The sequence below is a fragment of the Talpa occidentalis genome, unplaced genomic scaffold (assembly GCF_014898055.3).
Source record: "Talpa occidentalis isolate TD23 unplaced genomic scaffold, MPIMG_talOcc4v2.1 talOcc4.13, whole genome shotgun sequence".
Classification (NCBI taxonomy): domain Eukaryota; kingdom Metazoa; phylum Chordata; class Mammalia; order Eulipotyphla; family Talpidae; genus Talpa; species Talpa occidentalis.
In genome coordinates, this window is record NW_023601322.1 from 50,197,194 (window position 1) to 50,222,614 (window position 25,421).

The window sequence follows — 25,421 nt, forward strand, 5'->3', positions numbered from 1 at the left end:
TCTAATTCTTTGGTGTGCCATTAACCTAGAATGGGGGACAGGGGAAAGCCATTATTTTTAACCTATAGAGATATGTTTGTAATATATTTGAAAGTAAAATATTTCATTAATAGAACCCAGTATAGAGTGTTATGTTATGTCCACTGAAAACTGAAATAAGTCATGGTACTATGGTGACAGAGTTGGTGGATAAAATGTAGTAGTGTCAAACGCTAGGGAATTCTTCCTCACTACTGCCCTAGAAAAAGGCAAAGGATGAGTAGTTTTCCTTAACTACACCAGGTTCTTCAATACTGTTATTTTGTTATGACCTTGATGAGAAAAAAAGAAATTGATTCCTGGTCAGGGCCACTGTCTTTGTGGAGTTTGCATTCTATATGAGTTTTTTTGGAAGACATCATTTTCCTGCCACATCCCAAAGATGTGCACATGAGATTCATTGGCATGTGTCAATATTGCCCCATCAGTGTGTGTGTATGTGTGTGTGTGTGTGTGTGTGTGTGTGTGTGTGTGTGCAGACACACAGGTGTGTGTGATGGAAGGGTGTCTGTCCAAGGTTGGATCCTGCCTTATTTCCTGAGGGCTGGGAGAAGTTCTGAAGACCTTGAACTCAATAAGAAGGTTGGAAAATGAGTGAATGAATGAATACAAATTTTTATTCAATACTAAGTGATTTTGGTCTAGATTTAGAGGTTTGGTGATGCATTTGTGACCAGAAATATGCCATTAGAACTTGACTCTTCTTTAAGTCAATTAGCCTATAGTTAAATTAGTTATGTTCTTGCACTGTTTTGTTTAAAGTTGTAGTTCCCAAGAACCTATCTGATTGTCTTGTAGGAAAAATCTCTACTCCATCGCTTGAAAAATTTGTATTATTGATCAAATTATTTCTAGGGAGGTTTTGTAAAGCGCACATTTCCAATATTTTAAAGGTTTTCCAGAAAGCACTGAGTTATTTATCTGTGTCTAAGAGTATATCAAACCATCCTTTGACCCTCATGTTATGCAGTTTATAAACAATGTAAAAAAAAAAAAAAGTGGGACCGATCTTTAAGGAGCTTACTGCTTCAAAAAAAAAAAAAAAAGAAAGAAAGAAAAGAAAAAAGTTGTAATCAAATAAAAGGTATAAAAATGACATCAATCTACAAGCATATGTAAATATGAAAGCTGGGCAGAGATTACACACGTGTAAAAAGCTTTTCTCAAGGAATTTGAACAATTGAGAACATTTCCTAAATCCAAGAACACGTATGTTTGAGCAAATCAACTCTTCCTATCTGGCAAAAAGAAAAGCCAAATGGGGTGCAGGAACCTGTTAGAGATGAATGCTCTGTCCTTGAATGTTCCTCCTGTGACCTAACAAAAGGCCCTCACTCCAGCCACTTCCTCACTATGTGTCCGGGCCCTGCCCAGGGCTTTCTGTTTGGGCATTCACCACACTGACAGACATTTGCACTTGTGCACAAGTCACATGACGAGGGGATGGTAGGAATGTGGGAGTGCTTCATAAGACTCTCCAGCCCAAACTCCAAGGGGGTAAGTAATTAATTGTCTTCAAAATAGTCAACCAAAATAAGTCTGGAAGTTTAAGAGCAAGATGTTTCCATTGCCAGAACTGTGCTGCCTTGTGAATACTATCTAGTCCAATGTTTCAATGTTTGTAATATATGACCCCATTTGAGGGGAAAATATTCCTTTGTTTTCCTACAGTTGACTTAAACTTTTTTTTGTTATAGTGTTACTTATATATTTACACAACTAAGTTACACATAGAGTTTTTATACTTCTTAATAAACAATAAACCCGGGATGTGACTAGATGATGATTTCTAGTGTAAGCAGAATGAGAACTAAGATAAAAGGTAGAGTTTTAGAGACATAAGTTTGCATTTTTGTAAATTTGTATGATTATAAAAAACCTACCTGCTACTTTACATTCAGATATATATGTAGCCTTTAAAATTTAAAATCATTTCAGGTACCAACCATGGTACTATATCTATTACTTGTTAGGAAATGCTGCTTAATGGAAATTAAAGATTTTTATCTACACCAACAGAAGGAAAATACCCCCCTGGTGGAAATAACATTATTAACCTAAATTCTTTAGGTTTCAGAAGCTATGGAACTACTTTGAGGCAGAAATTTTCTGTCCTATGAGAATTTTAAGTCCATTTAAATTTAAGTGTTAATCTAGAAAAATTATTAGAGTTGTTTTTTTTTTTTAAAACAAAATCTGAAGTCTCCATATGACAAATGAGGGAGAGAACCTTCTAGGAAGAGGAAATAGGGTGAGGCATGCCTTTCAAAGCATCTGAATTTGCAGAAACTTTTTTTTTAAAGAGATTTATTTATTTATGCATGCAAGAACTGGGGAATAGGCCAGAGGTGTGGAGCATGAGAGGATTCACCAGAGACAGAGTGAGAAGCAGAACAGGCAGACTGACCGAAACACACTGCTGAGGGGAACAGCAGGTAAGATAGGAGAGGTCTGCTGTGCCATGTGGGTTGCTCCCTGGCCAGGGATTGAACTCGTGCTGCAGTGGCAGATTGCTTCATAGTGCTGTGCTTAACCTCTTGTGCAACCAGGGAGGCCCTGGATTTGCAGAATCTTGAGAGAGAGTCCACCAAGGTTGAACAACGCTTTCCTCCAACAGACCTTGCTGGTGCCCACTGGGAAGATGCACACAGCCACTTATGGGAGATCCCACCCTAAGTCTAGAGGACTGTGACCCTGGGAACCCAGAAAAGCACAGCTGCCGCCAGGTTTCTGCATCTCTATCCTTTCTGGGTAAGAGATTTTGTTTTGCATTTTTAATAGATAGGCCGATGAAAACAGTATGCATTGGAGACAAAGGTTTGAATAAACATAAGCCAATTCCTTCCTAGCCCATGTTTATTTCTCCTGTGGTTTCTGCTTTTTCTATTAGTCAATCCAACACCCTTAAGAATCCCCATACTATTGTCAACTTGGACTCCTCCTAACTAAAGAAATTCTATCTGCAAGGTATTAAGAGACTAGGGAGTAGGATGAAGCATACAGATTGAAGAATAGATGAACAAAACAATAACCAACCAATAAATAAATGTAAATGTGTTACTGAACAATGGACTCTCTGCTTAAGGCACATAGAAGCTGATTACTATGGCTCCAAGTTTTGAGGGAAAAATAGCTTCATGTCAAGTTAAATGGCAAATAGGCAGGAGGAAAACTCAAATCTGCCTCCCAATTTAGGAAAGGGTAGAGGTTTGTGTTGATTTTGGAAAGTATGATTGAGAATGAAGGAGTTCAATTTTATTGGCTAAAAAGTAAATTGGGACAAAGACATGTGGACCTGGCTTAAATTCACTGGCTAATTTATACAAGGAGAAGTATGAAGAGACTTTTCTTCAGATAACTGGAGTTTTGAATTTCTGTCAATGGACTACCTCACGTCTTCTTAGCCCCCCTCCTCTGTTGTTTTTGGTATCTCAGATTTAAGGTCATTTGCCTCTGTACATGCTCAGGTTGTATCATCTGCTGATGAGCTCCCAGGCTCTGCTGTGTCTTTAAAAATGTCTCAAAGAACAGTAGTAAGTTTTGCGTAACCTAGGAAATTGAGTTAATTTGACCTCAGTTTCATTATCTAAAAAAGGACACTGTGTTATAATGATGGAGGGTTCAGAACAATCTTTTGAGGGCAAAGATTTCCTTTTTAGTTAAGGAATTGGCCATAGAGATTGGTGGAATATATAATTATAACCAATAGGATCTGAGAGTTGTCAAAAATTTTCCCTCTACTCTGCAATATTTTATTTCCAGCATCCCGGATTAAGATATTTCCGTTTGCATTTCTCCATCAGGTTCCCTAGGCCAATGAGTATCCCCTAGGGAAAAGGCAAATGTGTTCCCCACCATATAAGCATGGTGGGTCCCATGAACCATGGGGTCACACAGAGCATAGAGTGGGAGGTAGCTGGAACAGACCCCAGTGTTAGCTGGGCAGGAAGGGACTACACCTGAACCTGGATTAATGATTAGCAGTGAGAATGGGAAGAAACCTGATGTGTACTTATAATAGTAGGATCAGTAAGACTGGGGAATGTTTTTGTTTTTACATTTTAAAAGGACATGTTTATTAGGAAAAGGAAGAGAAAAGAATACACTTGCACAGACACAGCGACCAGAAAAAGCTGCCATGTCTGGTGAATTTTTTGACTCCCCACTCTACATCTTCTCTTGGAGTATACAGTTCATGGAAACTTGCATTATACTAAAATTATCAACAGGTAAACTGCGAGTGTATTTTTCTGCAGACTATTTCCTAAGCTTGCACAAGGGAGCACCACAAAAATAACAAAATCAAGTGCATTGTTGCTACCCACTTAGGACAGTTGTACTACTTCTTTCTCCTATTCCTCTGCTCAGTTTTTCCCCAGCAGATAGAATGCATTATACCATTTCACTCTTATGAAAGATTTACCTAAACACTTGTTCTCACTAACCAAATAAATCTAAAAAGGGCTTTTACTTTTACAATCAAAGATGAAAAACAAAAATAGTGTTCAGATTTATTTTGCAGCTGTGGTTCTAGAGGCAGTGGTACCGCAAGAAGAGAGTGTGGTTCCTCCCAGCTTGTTTCTCAGAACTACTTTATACTGACTGGGCACCTAACATCTCATTCCTGCCTTTACTATATGATAGTGTGATTTTAGGTTTTCTGTGTTATTGGTATGGTTTGGTAGATTATGTCTTGGGTCTGAGGATGATGAAAATTTTTCCATGTAGATTAATGGTAATTGCTTCTTTGATTTTATGCCATTTCACCTTCCAGTGGGTTTCATAGGAATGCTCTATTTTCAGATAGCCAGGAAAACCTGTAATGGAATGGAGATATCCCGGGGCTGGGCTTCCTTCTGGTTATGTATGGTTAGTCCTCAAAAAGCACCATGGGAATACAAGAAATTCTCAACTTCGATTCACCTTCGATTTCCACATTTGTAAAGTGAAACTGATAGGATGGTCTCAAGAAGCTGTGAGAGAGCGCCCACATGCTCCCTGATACTCAGTCAGCTATTGATGAATGCCACTTTCAACTCCCAGTATTATTTTTCTTGTTTTAATGGCTCAGGAAATTAAAAGAGTGTTCATAAAGAATTCCCATTCTACACCATATCTCCTCATCCTGGTGTTTAGGTGTTAAGCACCAACATCATATCCTGCGCAGGTCTGAAGTCGATAGAGAACTGATGGGGATCAGACCTACTGGAGTCCAGAGGAATGAGTGCCTTAATTCATTAATTGGTGACCTCCAATTAGTTAATGATAGAATAAAATATATGGACAAACGAGAAGAAAATAAAGGTACCTGAAACCAGACCCATGTTAATCACTTATCTGTCATCCCATGGGACTATATTCCCATGCTCACATTTTTTGGGACGTGTTTATTGTTTATGGTCATTAGTGTTTACTTATTATTGAAATAATATTGGTTTATACCATAATATAGGTTTCAAGTATATGGCCTTTTAAATCAACATTATGTTCACCATAAAAATTAAGTTTCATTCCTTCACCACATAATTGGCCCCTTTTATCCACTTTACTATTCTTTTTTCCCCTTCCCTCCTGATAATCAATTTCCTTCTTATAGTTCTAAGAGTTTTACAGTTTGTTGATTTGTCTTGTTTCTTTATTTTCCACATATGAGTGAAAACATACAGTGTTTGTCTTTCTCCATCTGACTTATTTCACTTAGCATAAACTCTTTGGGTCCATTCATACTATTTTTTAATACCTGAGTAGTATTCCATTGTATATATAAACCAAATCTTTATCCAATCATCTGTCAGTGACTCCTGATTATTGTATGTACTGTTACTATAGATATAGGGGTTAATACCTCTCTCCAAATTAGTATTTTCATATTTGTGTGTGTGTAAATACTCAAAAGTGGGATTACTGGATCATATGATATTACTATTCTTTTTAAAAAAATATATATTTATTTATTTATGCATACAAGAACTGGGGTGTAGGCCAGAGATGTGGGGAGTGAGAGGATTCACCAGAGATGGAGTGGGGAGCAGAACAGGCAGATCTACTGAAATACACAGCTGAAGGGAGCAGAGGGGAAACAGGAGAGGTCTGCTGCACCATGTGGGTTGCTCCCTGGCCGGTGGAGGATCAAACTTGTGCTGCAGTGGTTGGTGAGAGCTTCACAGCACTGTCTTTAACTCCTACCCAACCAGAGAGGCCTTAGTATTCTTTTTTATAACAGCCATACTGCTTTTCATATTGAACTGTTCCAACTCACATTCCCACCATCCTTCTCTCTGCATTCTCTTCAACACTTTTTTTCTCATCTTTTGGCTAATAACCATTTCACAGGTGTGAGGTGATATCTCAATTTGATTTTGATCAGCATTTTATGTGACATATTTGGGGTCCAACTGTGTTGATAGATGACTAGGAAAGAAAAATATGTGAGGATCATATTAAAGGTCAAGCACTTTGTGTATAGACATCATTACCAGAGGTTTTCCCAGGTGTGAATGTTTAAGAATTCAGTAATAGGGGGCCTCCCTGGTGGCACAAGGGATTAAGACACAACCTATGAAGCTATCTGCAGCCACTGCAGGACAAGTTCGATTCCCGGCTGGCCAGTGAGCAACCCACATGGAGCAGCAGACCTCTGCGATCTTACCCGCTGCTCCCCTCAGCAGTGATTTTCAGTCAATCTGCCTGTTCTGTTCCCCACTCTGTCTCTGGTGAATCCTCTCACCCCCCCATACCTCAAGCCTGTACCCCAGTTCTGGTATGCATAAATAAATAAATCTTTAAAAAAAAAGAATTCAGTAATATGCCAAGGCCACACAGTGAGGAAGTGGCACATGGCAAATTTTAAGTCATAGTTGGGGACTCTGTCTACAACACAACATCATGCTCTTGCCATCTCATCTCTCTTTCTTACTTTAAAAGTTTCTGGTTCTAAAGTAAACAATCCAGTCAAGAAATGGGTAAAAGAACTTAGAAGACCTTCTCCAAAGAGGAAATGCAAATGGCCAACAGGCATATTAAAAAATGTTCAACATCCCTTATAATCAGGGAAATGAAAATCAAAACCACATTGAAATACCACCTTACAATAGTAAGAATGGCACATATCAAAAAAACAAGCAACAACAAATGTTGGCGAGGATGCAGTGAAAAGGAACTCTCCTACATTGCTGGTGGGAGTGCAAACTGGTCCAACCACTATGGAAAGGTGTATGAAGTTTCTTCAGTGTACTAAATATGGACCTACCATATGACCCAGCAATTCCACTCCTAGGGATCTATCCAAAGGACACAAAAACATTGATTCAAAAGAACACCTGTACACCTGTGTTTATTGTAGCAGTTTCCAATAGGTAAAACCTGAAAACAACCCAAATGCCCAAAAATAGATGACTGGATCAAGAAGATGTGGTATATATACATGATGAATACTATTCAGCAATGAAAAATGATAAACTCATTCCATTTGCAGCAATGTGGATGGAGCTAGAAGGAATTATGCTTAGTGAAATAAGTCAGAAGGAAAAAGAAAAATATAAGATGGTTTCACTTATAGGAGGAATATAGGGGAACCAATTAATTCATCAAGGGAAAAATATTAACAATAGAAAACACAACAAACCAAAACAGACAATTATAAACCAGAGACATCCTGCAGGGGAGGAGGAGAGAGAGGGATTAGAGGGAGGAAGGGAGGAGCACAGGACACTGTGGTGATGGTCATGGGTGAATTGGTGAAATAAATTCTGTATGTATATGTATATGTGTATATATATGTGTGTGTGTGTGTATATATATATATATATATATATATATATGTTCTTGTTCTTCATTTTATTTCTCCCTGTCCTCTGGCTGCCCTGTGTCTGCCCAGGAAGCTTTTGAGATGATAATTGAAAGGTAATGGAAGCAGCTGGAGAAGCCATTTTCCATGTGAGTGCTTTAGAAACTCACACTGTGGTTGGGCACTCCAGAGGACACCTAACCCAAGTGACACCTGCTTCAGCCTGGGACCCTGTCATGTGAGGCAGCCATGACTAGTGTAGGCTGTTAGAGATGGTCCCACCACATGTTTATTTTATAGATAATGGAGCCGTGCAAGATGGGGGAAGGGACTCATTTGGAAAAGGAAGTTTTCCTTTCAGCCTGGAGTACTGCCCATTTATTCAGGGATCTGGAGATAAGTTTCTTCTCTTTCTGTTTCTGAGGTTGTGGAAGTGGCAACAAACTTGGGTTTACTGGCCCAGCTGTGCTTTTGATGAAATCCAGTCCAATTCCCAGTCTTTTGATGGGAACAAAGAGAAAAAAAGAAATTTAAATGCCAAAAAAATCAGTCCTATAAGCCAGGAAGCCTGGGGTCTTTGCTCAGCCTGCAGGTCACAATAGGAGAGTGCCAGGTATTTAGAAAAACCCATGGAAGAGTCCAGAAAGAGGATGTGGTGGCCTCAAGGTCACTGAGAAGTTATGTTCTTCATGTCCTGAGATTTCTCAGAACTTTTCCTGTATCTTGGGTTAATGGGGGTAAGAATAATGACTCAGCTTTGTTATGATGTATGGAGGGGAAGGAGCTCTTGGGCATATAACCCCTTCCATGGGTGAAGACCACTCTCCCACTGTTCTGGGGGTATAGTATTTGACAGAGAACCATCCCAGTTCTGATACAGCACAAGTAAGTGTTGTCAGCGAGTGAGCCCCAGTCCTCAGAGTTACTGTGGGGACCACATAACAGCCCACAGATGAACTGTATGGGAGTTACTCCAAACCTAAAGGGCTTGAATGGGGCTATATTCAAGTCACAAAAGAAGATGCTTTGACACCCTCTCAATCCCATCTTTTTTGTTATCACTAAATCTTAACCCCTTTCTCTGCATTTCCAGCATTTACCCCACATACTGTATATATGTATATGTGTGTGTGTGTGTGTGTGTGTATATATATATATATATATATTAACTTATATATATATAAGTTTCTTGTTCTTAATTTTATTTCTCCCTGTCCTCTGGCTGCCCTGTGTCTGCCCAGATCAAGCCACCTCCAGGCCACCCTTGTCTCTCTCAGCTCCCTCTTGTGTAAAGCCCATGCCTTCCCTACCAAGCCCTTCCCTACTATGCCCATGGCCCGCGCCATCCCACCCAAAGGCATCACTGGTTCAGCATGTCCTCATCAGAACCGTCCATCTCCCTACCAGACCACCTCTTCTGTATCTTCTGCTGAATTAACACCACCAGCATGTTCTCAGCTGCCGCAACAGGTCTGAGGAAGCTTGTTTTCTTGTGCTTTTTCTCACATCTAAGTGACTGAGCTGACAGGTTTCACCCTGTGCCGCTCTTGCGTAGTTGGTCTCTGCCCAATCCCATCCTTGCTCTCACCTTTTCCTTCCCGAATCTTACCCGTGGCATCCTGCTTCCGCCAGAACGGCTGCCCCTCTCTCCTCTCAGCACAAGGCCTTCTCCTTCATCTCCTGCTGCTGGGGAAGGCCTGACTCATGCCTGGCCTTACCTGCCACACCGGGACTGCATTGCTCTGCTGACATCGCGGCCTCCCAGGAGACTGGGAACGCCTCCAGAGCCAGGCTGGAATTTGCTTTCTAGGCTAGCAGGCATGAAGCTTGTGCTTAATAAACATTTGCTGATGTCAGAGCATGAACAAAGAGGATGTTGTGGGGGGCAGTTTGAAGAGATAGCGGGAGGGTATAAAAATGAGCATTAAAGCCGATGCACCAAGGTAATGTTTATTTTTCAGAGCTTTATCACTTTTTACTCATGCAGGAGTAATTTTGGGTACACAGCTTCTGCCAGGTGCTCTTCCTGGCACAGTGATTACCAAAATGCACAGTGAGTATAAACCAAACCAAACAATGACAAGTGCCATGGGGAAGAGAAAGCCAAGAAGAGGGGCATGCACATGTGGGAAGTGGAGAGAAGGTTTAGCTGGGTGGCCTGAGAAAACCACTAGGAGCAAAGAGGCAGGAGAAGCAGCAAGCGATTCTGGGGGCAGCTCCAGGTCAAGAGCATTTGCAGGACCTTGAGCTCCCTGTGTGTCCATGGTGTTCCTGGAGCAGCACGGCAGATAAAAAGAGCCATTTGTCACTGACGCTGTGCAGTGTATGGGGGGAAATGAATGCAAAAATGAACCCATTCAACCTGGTTCTCGGAAAAAGAAAATGTTTGGGATGGGGGAGGGGAGAGGGAGGAGGAGACAAGGAGACAGTAACTCTGGGGTGACCGCTAGGGAACTGCAATTCCCCCTCCTCTTACCTTCATTACCACTGCGACCACATCCCCAGGGCTGGGGCAACCACATCACTGGGGATTTCACCGGAGCCTGGCCTCCTCTGCCGGGTCGGGGCCCTGCAGGCAGGGTGGCCACTCAATCGCTGTCTGTGTGCATCCGTAGGCCTGGACAAGGCGGCCTTAGAGAAGGACTTGGCCACTAGCCCTGCTGTGGCAAAAAGAATTCCAAGGGGGGGAGGGTGGATGCTTTTCAGTAAGAGAAGAGGTGGCTGACAGAGTGCAGAGGGAGGCTGCCCTGGTGGAGGTGACTGAGCAGGGAAGAGCATGGCGGAGGGCTGGGTGGCCTTACGCTGCCCTTTGGAGATTCTGTCTGCAAATGTCCCGAGGTGAGAACAGGAAGCACCTGCTTGTCCCAGAGAGGGGATTCAGCAAAACACATGGGCCTCTTTCGTTCCTTCTCAGGCTTACTTTGCATGTCAGTGGGCAAGGAGGCTCATGTTGGGACCACCTGGGTCAGAGAACAGAGATGGCAGGGGCCTGGCCCAGCACCTGACCCCTGAGATCTACCCGCACCACAGCCCCTCCCCAGCCAAGCCCCTTCATTTACAGCAGGCCCACCCTTTGGCCCTCTACTCTGAGATGCCTACCCACCACTCTTAAAATACTAATAACTTTCAGACTGAGCAATCTCCCTGAAGTCCAGTTGTGCCCCTCAATTTACTGTGAATTGATTTATATAGACAGAATCTTTTCTCAGAGCATCCTGTCATGAGGAAGAAGGAAGTTTGTAGCATTGAGGAGAAGGAAAAGTAAATGTCCAAGCCAGGGCGGCTGGGGTCTGTTTAGTCTTGAATTGGAGCCTGTGTAACTGGAAATGAGGTGAGATAGGGCTTGGGGCTCCAGAGGTTTCTGCTAATCAGGGGTCTGTCAGCACCCACTGTGCTGAACTGGACGGGGACAACTTACCTCCAGGTACTGAGCATGTCACTAGATCCCAGGCCATTCCTTTTGACTCCCTTAGCTCCCAGCACCAAATAGCAGCTTAGAAGACTGACTAAACTAGAGCAAGGTTTGAGTCAACTACCTAAAGGTAGAAGACCCTAGAATCATTTTTGTTTTACAGATCTTACTCATCTTAAGATATTTACAGAACAACAAACTCACAATCTTATATTTGCACAAATATTCACACACCCACACATATTAACACATACTGCACAAGCATACACAAATCACCTAGAGACACACCTGAATCGTACACATTTAGATGTCTTCCTTTATTACTACCACTTCCTTTATTATTACCAGGACAAAATGGTCTATTAGAAAAGGGGAAAGATGGGTCTCCCTGGTGGTGAAAGGGGTTGAGACACAACCTATGAAGCTATCCGCAGCCACTGCACCACGAGTTCAATCCCCGGCTGGCCAGGGAGCATCCCACATGGCACAGCAGACCTCTCCTGTCTGGCCCACTGCTCCCTTCAGCAGTGTATTTCAGTCAGTCTGCCTGTTCTGTTCCCCACTCTGTCTCTGGTGAATCCTCTCACCCCCCACACCTCTGGCCTGTACCCCAGCTCTTGTATACATAAATAAATCTTAAAAAAAAAAGAAAAGGAGAAAGGTGTTTCAGAAAGATCTGAAAATGCAGGAGTATCAACATAAGAAAGAATTATCTTGAAATTGCTTTGTTTTCCATAAATCAATGAGAAGAAATTATATCTGCTTTGCAGAAAACATATTTTCCATGAAAAAAGGAAAGAAAAATGCTGTGATAGTCAAATTTGTTGAAGGATTGTGGAAAGAATGAGAGCTAGAAACAATCTTTGGAATTACCACCTAATACACGTACACGTGTACACACAAATCACTAACAGATTTGTAATCTGAGCCTGCGTTCAGATTTCTTGCTCTTGATAAAGTAGAAATTGGTTTGGTTTTGGATGCACAAACCTAAAAAGAGTTTGGAAACTACAAAGTTAACAGTTCTTTTTCAAGTTATTTTCTTCTTTTATCAGATTACCAGAAAACTTACAGCAAAATGTAAACCATTTTTAAAGAATGCCCATTTTCATATTTTTTCACTTCAACAAACTATTTATATTTACCTATTTCTGCCTTTGCGCCTGGGAGTAAAATATTTCTCCTCAAGAACAAGTCTGAAATAAGTTAAGTTCTTGAAACTGTGTTTCTGGTGATACCTCATCTGTTTGTAGAGAGGTCCCAGATTGACCCGAGTAAGACCCAAGGTACAGAGAAAGACTGTCCTGGAAAAATAAACCTCAGTTAAAAAGTAACTCTGTCCAGAGAAGAGTCACATTTAGGAAAGGGACCATAAAGCAGATTTGCAGTTACATGGTGTGAATGTTATTTATTACAAACACACATTGTTCATACAACTTGACAAAATTCTAGGTTCTGGGAACCCCCAAAATGGTTGGAAATTGGACTTAAGGTTGGGATTTTTCACCATTAAGTATGATGTTGTAGTTTGTCATATATGGCTTTTATTATGTTAAGGCATATTGCTTTTAGCTCCAATTTGTTGAGAGTTTTTTATCATAAATGGATGTTGCACCTTGTGAAATGCTTTCTCTGTAGCTATTGATCGTCTATTGATAAAATCATATGATTTCTTTTGCTTTCCTCTTGCTGAGGTGTTGAATTACATTTATCATTTAGTGATGTTGAACCATCCTTGCATCACTGGAATAAATCCCACTTGGTCATGATGTATGATTCCTTTAATACATTCTTAAATTCAGTTTGCTAAGATTTTGTTGAGGATTTTTCACTGTGTTCATCAAGCATATTGGTGGGTAGTTTTCTATTTTGTGTGCGTATATGTCTATTCCTTGTTGCTTTTGGTAACAGAGTAATGTTGGTTTCATAATGTGTATGCATTCATCCTCATTTTTGAGGAAGAGTTTGAGAGGAGAGATATTAGTTCCTTTTTGTAGGATTTGTAGAACTCAATACTGAAACCATCTGGTCCTGGGTAATTTTTTTTTTTTTTTTTTTTTTGGTGGGGGAGCTTTTTGATTACTCTTTCAATTTCTTTGCTTGCAATTGGTCTGTTCAGGTCATCTACTTCTTCTTCATCAGCCTTGGAGGTTGTATGATCCTAAGAATATGATCACTTCTTCTAGGTTATCTAATTTATGGGCATAAAGATGTGCATAGTAGTCTGTTATGATTCTCTATATTTCTGAGATGTTTGTTGTAATTTCTCCTCTTTCATTTCTGTTTCTATTCATTAGAGCTTTCTTCCATTTTTCTTTGTGGGCCTTGCTAGAGATTTGTATATTTTTCAAAGAACCAATTTTTGGTTTTATTGTTATTTTGTACTGTTTTTTAAATTTCTATTTTGTTTATTTCCACTCTAATTTTTATTATTTCCTTCTTTCCAGTGGCTTTTGGTTTTATTTGTTCTTTTTTTCTTGTTCCTTAAGGTATAAGGTATGATAATTTATTAATATCTTTTGTGCTTCTTGATATAGCTCTGTATTACTATATATGTTTTCCTCTTAGTACTGCTTTTGCTATGTCCCATACATTCTGGTAACTTGTTTTTATTTTATTTTATTTCTTTCCAGGTATTTTTAAATTTCTACTTTGAGAAATTTAATGTTCATTTAGTATCATGTTGTTCAATCATTCCCATTTTCCTTTTGTGGTTTATTTCTAGTTGATACCAACATTATTAGGAAGATACTTGATATAATTCCATTCATTGTGAACTGACACTTGATTTGTGGCCCAACTGTGGTCTATCCTAGAAAATGTTCCATGTACATTTGATAATAATGTGTACTCAGTATTTTAGGGGTGCAGTATCCTACAAATGTTCATTAAGCCCATGTGCTCTAATTCCTCATTTAAGGCTGTTGCTTCCTTGCTGTCTGCTTGAGGTGTCCATTAATGAAAGTGGGCTAATGAATTTCCCTATTACTATTGGTTGCTGTCAACATCTGTTTGTAGGTTTGCTAATAGCTGCTTTGTATATCCTGATATTCTTTCATTTGGTGCATATATGTCTATTCCCTAATCATTATATAATTGCATAATGACCAGCCATGTTCCTTCTCACGTTTTTTAGCTAAAAGTCTATTTTATATGATATAATTATACCTGTTTCTGACTTTATGAAGATCCTATATGCATGTAGGATTGCTTTCCAACATTTTACTTTGAGCATATGTTTAGCTTTGGAGCTCAGATATGTCACCTGGAAACAGTAGAATGTTGGCTTTTGGTTTTTTGATTGGTTAGTTCAGTCCATTTACATTAAAGGTGATGATTGATATATGAAGGATTGCTACTGCCATTTTATCTTTAGCTTCAATTTTCTTGTTCATTTTTTGGTGGACTTTCTTTACTTCCATTTAGCTATAAGAGGTCCTTTTAATCTTTTGTTTCTCCTCCCTATCTAAAAGAAAGTCATATAGAATATAGTATTCTTGGTTTGCAGATTTTACCTTTAAGTATTTTTGAATATATCATTTCATTCTCCTTTTGCCTGTGGAGGGTCTGCTGAGGAGTCTGATAAAAGTCTGATAATAGTAACTTTATAAATTTCCTGCTTTTTCCCCTAGTCACTGTCAATATTATTTCTTTATCTTGGCCTTTAATAGATTCATTGCTATATGTCATGGTGTAGTTATCATTATTTGAGATAACTAGGTGTTATTTTAACCTCATAGATTTTAATATATTTATATTTTATATATTCATATATATTATATATAGTCCTTATATATTTATTTCCTTCTCCAGGTTTGGGGAGTTTTCCTCTACCGTTTCTTTGAATAAACTCTCTGTTCTCCCATCTCTCTCTCTCACTTCTGGGATAATCCTTGAAATGCTTCATTTTAAAAATATATATCTCATTTGTCTCCTTCAACCTGGGTCTTTTGTGCATTGCTATCTCCAAGGTCATTGATTGACTTGTCCATTTGTTCAATTCTGCTCTATAACTTTCTTTGGATTTTTTTTAATCTCATTGATTGAATTCTTTACATCCTGAATCTCTGGTTTTATATACACACACACACACACACACACACATATATTTAAAGATGTGTTTATTTATACAAGAACTGGGGTACAGACCAGAGGTGCTTGGGGTAAGAGGATTCACCAGAGACAGAGTGGGTAACTGAACAGGTGGATTGACTGAAATACGCTGTTGAGGGGAGCAGCGGGTGAGACAGGAGAGGTCTGCTGGCCATGCGGGTAGCTCCCTGGCTGGCCAGATTGAATCTGCATTGCAGAGGCTGCAGACAGCTTCACAGTGGTGTGCTCAACCGCCTGTGCCACCAAGGAGGCCGAACCTCTGTTATATTTTAATTTAAATTTTCAATTTCTACCTTCTGTTTATTAATTTTATTTCTGAGCTTATTCATTTGCTTGTCACATATTTGTGAAAAATGTATGTGTCTCTCTTTGATTCATTTTTTTCAGAGTTCTCTGATATCACTGTAGAATGACTTTCTGCATTTCCTTAATATTGCCTTGATTGTCTTCATAGCTATTTTGAATTCTTTATCTGATGGGAAGAAATAATCTTCCATGTCTTTGGGATTGGATTCCAGAAAGTTATTCTCTGCTTTATGTCACAATCCCTTGAGGTTTTAAGGTGTTATGTGTTCTATTTTTTATCTGTATGTTTTGTTGCTTTAGATCTTCTTCTTTTCTTTTTTTTTTTTTAAGCATCAGTAGCAGTTACTTGGAGAATTTAAGTATTTTACTTTTCCTGCAGGTGCTGTTGTGGTTGGTTTGATTTGATTTTTTGTTCTTTGCTGACTTCTGTAAGTACTGAGACTTATTTTATTTATTTATTTATTTTTTCAGCTGTTGAGTCAGCAAGAAGACAAAGGTATTTGGAGTGTTCCATCCTTTTGCAAATATGCTGGAGAAGTGGGTGAGGGCTGGCTTGTATTTGTGGAACCACCAATATCCCTCCTCTCTGGGGTTCTAAAGCTGAGATTTTGCAGTCTATGGTCTTTCGGCATGCTTCATAATGTTAGTATAAGTACCAAAATGTAGTAGAGGGGGAGTACAATATAGAACACTGTCTCTGATCTTTTTACCATGGACCAACCTGGGTGGAGTAGCCCAGCTTCTCCATACATATCCCCGTTGCTCAAGGGTATGTGTAACTACATCACTTCACTGTCTCCCCTAGGGTGCCTGGCTGAACTAGCAACCCTGCCACGTGTGCCTCCCACCTGGGATCAGAGGAGACATTCCTCTCCACTGATCTCTTAATCAATGAAGCTAGACTCTCTTCTGGGTCTCCTGTGTGTTGTCAGTGTTGGTCTTTGATGCCCAAGATGTGTTCCTGGTTTTCTGTAAGTCAGGTGATCTCTGGATGTAATGTCCTTCTATTTAACTATTAGATTTTCCTCTCAGGAGTGAAGCAAGAAAACTACTCTTTTGCCATCTGGATGATGACCTCCTACATAGACTCTTTGAATTGTACACTTTACATCAGTGAACTTTATGGTGTGAGAATTACATACCAACAAAACTATTAAATGTGTTTCAGTTGCTACATTTCACAAAATATATTCCATATTTCCTTTGCAGTTTCCCCCATTGCCTTATATTGAAAATGAATATTAGTTTATGCTAGTTTGGTGTGTAACTTGTGAACTCACAAGGGTGAATGTTTGTTCCAGTTTGGAAATTTTACAGATTATTTTAATGAAACAGATATGAAGTATCAGTAAAATAGATATGAACACATCTATTCATCTGTCCATGCGTGCATCCCTCCATCCATTTATTCATTCAATACCCAGAGAGTGCCTGCCCTTTTCCACTCTCTTTCTAGTCCTTAAGAATCCAGCAATAAACAGGAGACAAAGGCCTTCCTTTCTTGAGATTTTTCAATGGCCATAGCAAGTGGATAAAGCACTTGTCTATCCCTTAAGCAGATCCTGTTCTATCAACCACTAAAATTATTTGTTAAATAAAATATAAAAGAAATCATCTGTCCATCCATCTATCCATCCATTTATTCATTCAATACCCAGTGAGTGCCTGCCATTTTCCACTCTCTTTCTAGTCCATGAGAATCCAGCAATAAACAGGAGATGAAGGCCTTCCTTTCTTGAGATTCTTCAATGGCCATAGCAAGTGGATGAAGCACTTGTCTATCCTTTAAGCAGATCCTGTTCTGCCAACCACTAAAATAAAATATAAAAGAAATCTTTGAAAGAAATGCTTGAGGTAGATGTAGATTCATAGAATTTCAAAATTTTAAAGGCTCATAGCAATTTTTATAATTCTGTGATATTATGGACACAGGAATTGACCCATGGAATTCAGTGATTTGAGGAAAAGAACAAGTATATAGCAAAATGAAAACTACTTAAAACTCACAAATTTGTATATACAACACTGCAAAAAAATCATTTTTCTCTCTTGAGGCATATATATAAGGCAGATTTTCTGGGAGAGTACCAATTATAGATGCTTTTATTCTTTTCCAAAAAGCCTTGTATAAAATGGGTAAGTATATAGATTTATTTTTATTCCTTTGTTAAGGCTTATACAAAACAAATTCCTAAATCAAAAGTGATTTTTTTAAAGCATGTTTTTGGTTTCTTTGTCAGGCCATATTTTTGGTTTATAAAATATAGTCACCATAGCTGCATTCTTCTTTAAAAGAGTAGGTGGTTGTGGCTTTGCAGTTCCTTGTCCTCTGTGCCTGCCAATATCATTAACTTGCTAAACCTGAACTTCTGTTTTACTCAAAATCTTTAATTACTCTCTGCTTCTCTCAACCCCTTCATTATTACAAGCAATTAAATTGCAGAAGTAACGTCATCTTTTTGACATCTGGAAAATATTACCATTCATCTCCTTTTACTCCAACCAAACCCAAGTACAAGGCTGAGAAGGACCCCCAGCAAGTGACATCAGTGAAGGGAGGTTGTCCAGGCAGGGGTCAACACAAGGAGTTGCCCAGCCTGGAATCACTAGGTTACTCTCTGACCAAGGATGGTCACTCAACCTTGGAACCTCAGTCCCTCACTTAAAATGGGAGGTTCCACTTTATCTGCATTTCTTAATCTGAGAAATTCAAGCTTGGGGATAAATGAGGGACCAACAGAATACATTTAGGAAGAATATTCTTCCTAAATAGTCATTATTTGTTAGAAACAGAAGACACTATTACTTAGTGTAACAACCAAATCTTTTAAAAGTTAGGATCTCAAATTTGCAAAAGTAGTATGAGTCAAATATGAATTTTCAAAGAAAATATCCTCCATCCTGTGAAAATTTCTGGTTAAATGCAGTGTCTTCTGGACACATAGGACCTTCGGGTGGGACATGTGGACCACAGTGATGGCCAGTATTCTTATCAACCTTAAATCCTGATGATTCCATAAAGAAAAGATAAACCTTGTGTAGTGCCCCATAGAATGTCTTCTTTTCATTAAAGGAAAATCATCCCAGAGAGCTTAAGAGGCTTTAGTAGCCATTTTACTAAGTTGACATCTGGGTTTCCATCCAAGGGAGAAGCCCCCTCCCTGTTCTCTGTCTCACTTCTCTCCGGTAGAGACTGGAAATCACTCAAGTGATCTCTGATCCTGCTTCCTGCTGTGCCTGCTCACATCCTGTGGGCAGACTCTGTTCCTGCACTTGAGAGTCTTTTACATTCCTTCATGTTCTGTGGTCTTGGCCTCGCAGCTCAAGCTACATGGTATGGACAGTTAGCCATAGTAGCTGAAGTGTGCTTGTGAGGTGTTTTATCAGAAAGGAGAACAAATACTGCAAGGGAAGCAATACAGCAAGCTGCAGAACTGTAAGCTCAGGGGAACGAGGATCCTAACAAACATGCTGGGGAGAAGTTGAAGTATCCCCAAGGCAATCTCTTAGGAGAGGTGTCGCAGTCACTCTGACCTGTCCATAGCCCAGTGTGTTCAATCCTGAAAGAGTGTATAGGTGATACTCTAACCTCTTCCTCTTTCATTTGTTTTTATTCCTTCATTTTCTGCTTTAGTCTTTGTGTGACTTGTTTGCTTCCAAATTTTGCTATGATATATTATCATATATAATTGTTTCTCAGTTTTCATGAACAAAACAAGAATGTCCTCTCTCACCACTGCTCTTCAATATAGTACTGGAGGTCCTATCCAGAGCAATAAGACAAGAGAAAGACATACAAGGAATCCAAATAGGAAAAGAAGAAGTAAAACTATCACTATTTACAGATGATATGATAATATACATAGAGAACCCTAAAACACCACAGAAAAACTACTCAAAATAATCAACCAGTTCAGGAAAGTAGCAGGATACAAAATCAATACACAAAAATCAGTAACCTTCCTATACACAAACAATCTGAAGTTTTTCACATTGATGGAAATTTTGTTTGTGAATTTTATTTTAAAGATTTCTCCCAGCTCCTTTAAAATGAGACTTCGGTTGTTCCTCCTTCAAAAGGGGTATCTCTTTTCTTATTTCCCTGGAATCTATACTGCCTCATAACAGAATGTGTGGGAGTGATGCTATCAGACTTCTTCAGAGAGAAAGCCTCAGGAGCTATGCACATCTGTCTCATGCTTCAGCATGCTTGAAAGCATCATGTGAGAAAGTTCACTGATCCTCCTGAGGGTGAGATTCAGATGCCTAAGGCCAGCATTGACTGTGAGGCTCCTGAAAGTTTCCAGATGAGTAGAGCCACATGAGTAAATCCAAGTGACATGAAGCTAAGAGGCTACCCAGTCAACCAACAGGACTGTGAGAAGCAGTAAATAGCTATTGTTTTAAGCCACCACATTTTAGGGCAGTAGGTGGCACAGAAAAGGAAAATTGTGAATTTGACTAATCTGCATCCCCACCTTACTCACCCCCAAAGAGGATGTGACTTCAGCAGTCCAGTGAGCACAGGGGTTTTCCTGAGAGTGGCAAAATGGGTGGAGACTTAACAGACTTAACACTCTCGTGGTAGAGTTACTTACAGAATTGTTATCTCATTGTAAAATGAGAAAACCAAAGCTTACAGATGTTAAACACTATAGGTTATAGTCAAGAGCATGGATGTTAGTAACAGACAGACATGAATTTACTCCTCACTCTGTCACTTATTTATAAGTTATATGACTTCTTAATCTCTTAATATATTATCTGTAAGAGAGAAATAGTACTAAACTATAGCTGTGAGAATTAAACAAGATCATGTATATAAAATACCTAGCCTCTTTACTGCCAGATGGCCCTTGCTCTATAAATGATGGCTATTAAACACCTGCCCAGGGTCACATAGGCAGTGAAGAACTGACACTTTTTCCATATCTTACTCTAAAGTTATGATACTTCACATTTTATCTCTAATGCTCAGCTTGGCAAACAATGGGGATCACTGTCATTTAAAGGAATCATTTATTACTCAAAAAACAAAACAAAAAAAAAGTCAAATTATCTTGCTTGGGTATCAATTCTCCTAAACCTAAATGGTTTCTGGAAAATAAAGACACAAAACATTTTAAACATCTTTTGAATGTTAGAAACTTAGAGAACCACACTCTTCCTTGCTTCCCATATGTGATCAAAAGTACAGGCAGAGAAAATGTAGATAGACATTTATGTGAGAAGCCCACTAAAAATAAACAGAGCACACTCTACTATATATTTTTAAAGACTCATCCATGTAATTCAAGATCAGTCATTTAGAAACAGCCCCGCTCTATGCCACATAGCATTAAAGCCCAGCCACTATGAAATGAGTCATCCTATAAGAGCAGGTTGGACTGAAAGCTATGTCAGAAGACACTTATATTCTCTGAAATCTATTCTTTTGGTAATGAAAGGGGTGAAGAGTTTAAACTCACCACTTATGATGTTCTGGAATGTTCTCCTAGAAAAGACCCTTACAAAATGCACCCATGAGTCAAAGACAAGGGTGTAGAACCAGGAAGACTATGAAATTGCCTCTTCTGGGACAATACGGGACTGAGCAACATTCTCCTTTACTTGGAGAAAAGGGAAAAGAAAGCTTTATTTCTGCATTAGGCATATGGTTGGCATTCACCAAGTGTTTATTAATAATAATGAGTTATGTATGCCAAACCTCCTTTAGAGCAAATTGACCCAGATCCAAATTCCACAGTGTGCCAAAGGATTTCAATGTCCTGGCAGGAAGCTTGAAGGATTTGGAACAATTCATATACAGTGCAACTTCTGCTCACACCACAGTGCATTTTCTCCTACCCACTCAGCCCCACCTCTGCCCACCCCCACATCTGGCGGGGTGGCCCATTGGAGGCCTCCACCACATGTCTTTAGTAGCCAGGGGGTGTTGCTTTTTCCTCACGTATACCAGGCATTCTGCATTTCTGACACAAGATAAATAAGATTCTAACTTGGTTCTTCCTCCTAAGAGTGTAAACAAAGACAGCCTTTATGAAAGAAAATATGCAGTGCCAGCACCAGCTACTAGATGTGGTGGGAACATTGAGTTACTTCTCCATGTTCATTCTCTTTTGCTCAGAGAAGGTGCCCAAACCTTCCCACAGGCTGTTTCCCATCTTTCTTCTCTGAAGTAAACAGGATATTCACCTGCTTCCAGCCGGATTATTTCAGTGATGGTAAAGCTATAATAGGGGTAATAGAGCCACCCAACACATCTTTCCAAGATTGCAGGCAAGCAAACTGAGGCCACAGGATTCTCTACCTTTACATCTCTCAAAGCTAAATAAATATTAGATGATGAGCACTTTGTTTGATGATGAGCTGTATTCATCGTGGATAAAACTTCAGAGTCAGCCTGCACAGCTTTGAACAGCTAGACTCATCTTCTTATCCAAAAGGAGTGGAATAAGCTTATTATCATCACTTGACTTGTTAGACAATAATGGATCTTACCAACCTCGGTGCATTTTCTTTCCCAAACATATTTGCACTAATAACTGCACAATTGCTCCTACCATCCTGAGTATGTTCCATTGTCACCATCTGCCACAGCAGGAGGGGCCATGACAGCTTTGCTCATAGGTACAATGGAGAAAATGAGTTTGTTTTGTTTTTCAATTGTTATTTTAATTTACTTTTAATAACAGTAATTTTACTGAGATCTGTTATGCATTAACATACATGGAAAAATATATTAGTAACAGCCAAGGAGAAAGGAATTTCATTTTTTACAGATGTGGTTTAATTTATTTTAAATAAGAGCATGGCTCTATCTCCTCAAATCAGCCAATAAAGTGTGCCTTCCTATGGGTCAGATACTCTTCTGTCACCCTACAAAACACAATAGTGCACACAAAGATGCAGTCCTGTCCTCATGGATCTTACTGTCAGCTTTAGAGCAGGGATTAAGTACACGTAAGTAAAATGCAATTTCAGGGCCTCCCCGGTGGTGCAGCGGTTGAGCGCTGGGTTGCGAAGCTGCCCGCAGCCTCTGCGGTGCCGGTTCAATCCCCGGCTGCTCCCCGGCCACCGGAGGAGGGTTCCACATGGCGCGCAGACCTCTCCTGCCGCCCACTGCTCCCCTCAGCGGTGTACTTCGGTCCTTCTGCCTGCTCTGCTCCCCGCTCTGGCTCTGGTGAATTCTCTCACCTTCCCGCCCTTCTGACTGTACCCAGTGCATGTATAAACAAACAAACAAATAAATAAATAAATAAAACATGCCTCTATATAAATAAATAAATAGATATTTTTTAAAAAATGCAATTTCAGTGTTGTGTTTGTTGAGCTGGATGTTGGCTACAGAAATGTGCTTAATTAGTGAAATTCAATGAATTGTACCCCTATCTCTCTAGGTATGTACGTGTATCTGTCTGTCTGTCGATAAATCATCTATCATCTACTTACCTATTTTTCTATATATCTATCCACTTGTTGACCCTTGAAGAACATGGGCTTGAACTCCATGTTCCACTTTACATGGAGTATCTTATAAACAGATGATATAAACTTAGGGTATCAGTAAATACCGGATGATACTATAAATGTGTTTTCTTTTCCTATGATTTTTTAAAAATATCACTTCCTTTTCTCTAGCTTACTTGATATATAATGTATATATACTGTAAGGAATACTGTATATAATACATATAACAGAAAATATTTATTAATTGACAATATTTTTGCACAACTTCCAGTTGAGTTTTGGGGGATCAAAGGTTACATGTGGATTTTTGATTATACTTCTAGCAGCCAAGTTATTCAAGGGTTAACTCTATATAGATAACTATCTTCATCAAAAATATATTTTAAAAAACACCTTAAAATCTAATAACCAAATCCATTTAGTTATACAATTTACATATAAATTGTATAGTTTATACAAGGGAAACAGTATTTTCCCAAGTTTTAAAGATCATGGTCCTAAAATAATCACAGCTAAAATGATTGTCTACTATCAATGAATTTGGAAAACATGAAGGTGAGGACTTCCTATGTTATGTTTTGGGGTTCTGCACAGATGCTAGTTAAAGGAAGTCTTCTGGGCTATTGGGGACACAGAAAAAGAAGTGCAGTGATCTGCTCACCAAGACTAGGTTTGGGACATCTGATCTGCTAAAAAATAAGCTAGCTGAATAGATGGCCGGGTGAGTCCAAGGAAAGTGTCCTGCCACAGTCCCGGGAAGAATCAGAGCCCCAGGTAAAGGCCAGAGGAGAGTAGTAACAAGTCCCTGGTGACTGGTGACATGGTTGTTTGAAGGAGCCTTTTCTGTTTATGTTGGGATCCCAGCCAAAGTCTGCAGGGTAAAGAGGGCTATGTGGTTCCAAAGACCCATGAAAAGAAGATGAAGGGAGGTACCAATGGCACCAAGATAAAAGATGGGGTCCCTCACCAAGAGTGGGAGAGGAGGATGGAGGCAAAGCCAATAACCAGACTACAGAGTGATATTTAACCCGCAAATGGACTGGGAGCTGGAGACTTCTCCTTCTGCCACTATAGAGTCACAGGGCTAAAAACAACAAAAAACCGAGCAAAATATTTGAAACAACAGTTTTCAGACATTCACAAAAAGCAAGCCAGAGGAAATCTCTGAGCGGTGAGGGTGAATAAACAGGCATCCTCATTCCATTGTGTACTTTATTGTACTTTGCAGATATTGCATTTTATACAAATTGAAGGTTTGTGGAAACCCTACTTGAGCAAGTCCATTGGCCCCATTTTTCTAATAGCACATGCTCATTTCAGGCCTCTGAGTGACATATTATGGTAATTCTCACAATATTTCAAATCTATCATGGTGATCTGTGATCATTTATCTTTGATGATATTATTGTAATTGTTTAGGGGGCACCAGAAAACTGAGCCATCTAAAGTGGCAAATATACTTGGTAAATGTTATGTGTGTTCTGACTCTTTCGCTGACTGGCAATTCTCTCTCTCTTCCTCTCTTCAGGCCTCCTTACTCACTGAGATACAATAATATTGAAAGTATGCCAATTGATAACACTTTGAATGTTCAAATGGAAAGAAGAGTCTGTCATCTCTTATTTTAAAACAGAGGCTAGAAATGATTAAGTTTAGGAAAACAAGTTAAGATAGACTGAAAGCTAAGTGTCTTGTGTCAAACAGGCAAATTGTGAATGCAAAGGAAACATTTTTGAAGGAAATGAAGTGTTGCTTCAAAGAACATGCATATGATAAGAGAGCAAAACAGTCCTATTGCTGATATGGAGAGAGTTTCAGTGGTCTGGATGGAAGATCAAACAAGCCACAGCATTCCCTTAACCAAAACAAGGCCCTAATTCTATTCCATTCTATGAAGGCTGAGAGAGGTGAGGAGCTGCATAAGGAAACTCTGTAGCTAGAGGAGGCTGGGGCAAGAGGTCTAAGAGCAGAAGCCATCTTCACAGTGGGAAAGTCCAAGCTGAAGCAGCAAGCGCTGAGATAATGGGTGCAGGTGCCTACACACACTGCAGATCTTCAGTGTCGAGCTAACAGCCTTCTAGTGGAAGGAGATGCCAGAGTCTCCAGGAATGTCACACTACAGAGAAGTGCGTGACTGGCTGCAAGCTTCAAAGGACAGGCTGCCTCTCTTGTTAGGGGTTAATGCTGCTGGTGACTTTCACTTCAAGCCAATGCTCACTTGCCATTCTGAAAGTCCCAGGGGCCTTAAGAATTATACTAAATCTAGTCTGCTAGTGCTCTTCAAATAGAACAAC

At 39.6% G+C, this 25,421-nt stretch overlaps 1 long non-coding RNA gene across 1 annotated transcript; it reads left to right on the forward strand.

The window, feature by feature from the left end:
* The first annotated feature begins 1,484 nt into the window (after positions 1-1,484).
* LOC129145673 (uncharacterized) lies at positions 1,485-25,305 on the forward strand. Its single transcript, XR_008551599.1, has 3 exons — positions 1,485-1,536; positions 2,657-2,790; positions 24,656-25,305. It is a non-coding gene; the product is annotated as an uncharacterized LOC129145673 (long non-coding RNA).
* Positions 25,306-25,421: the final 116 nt, after the last annotated feature.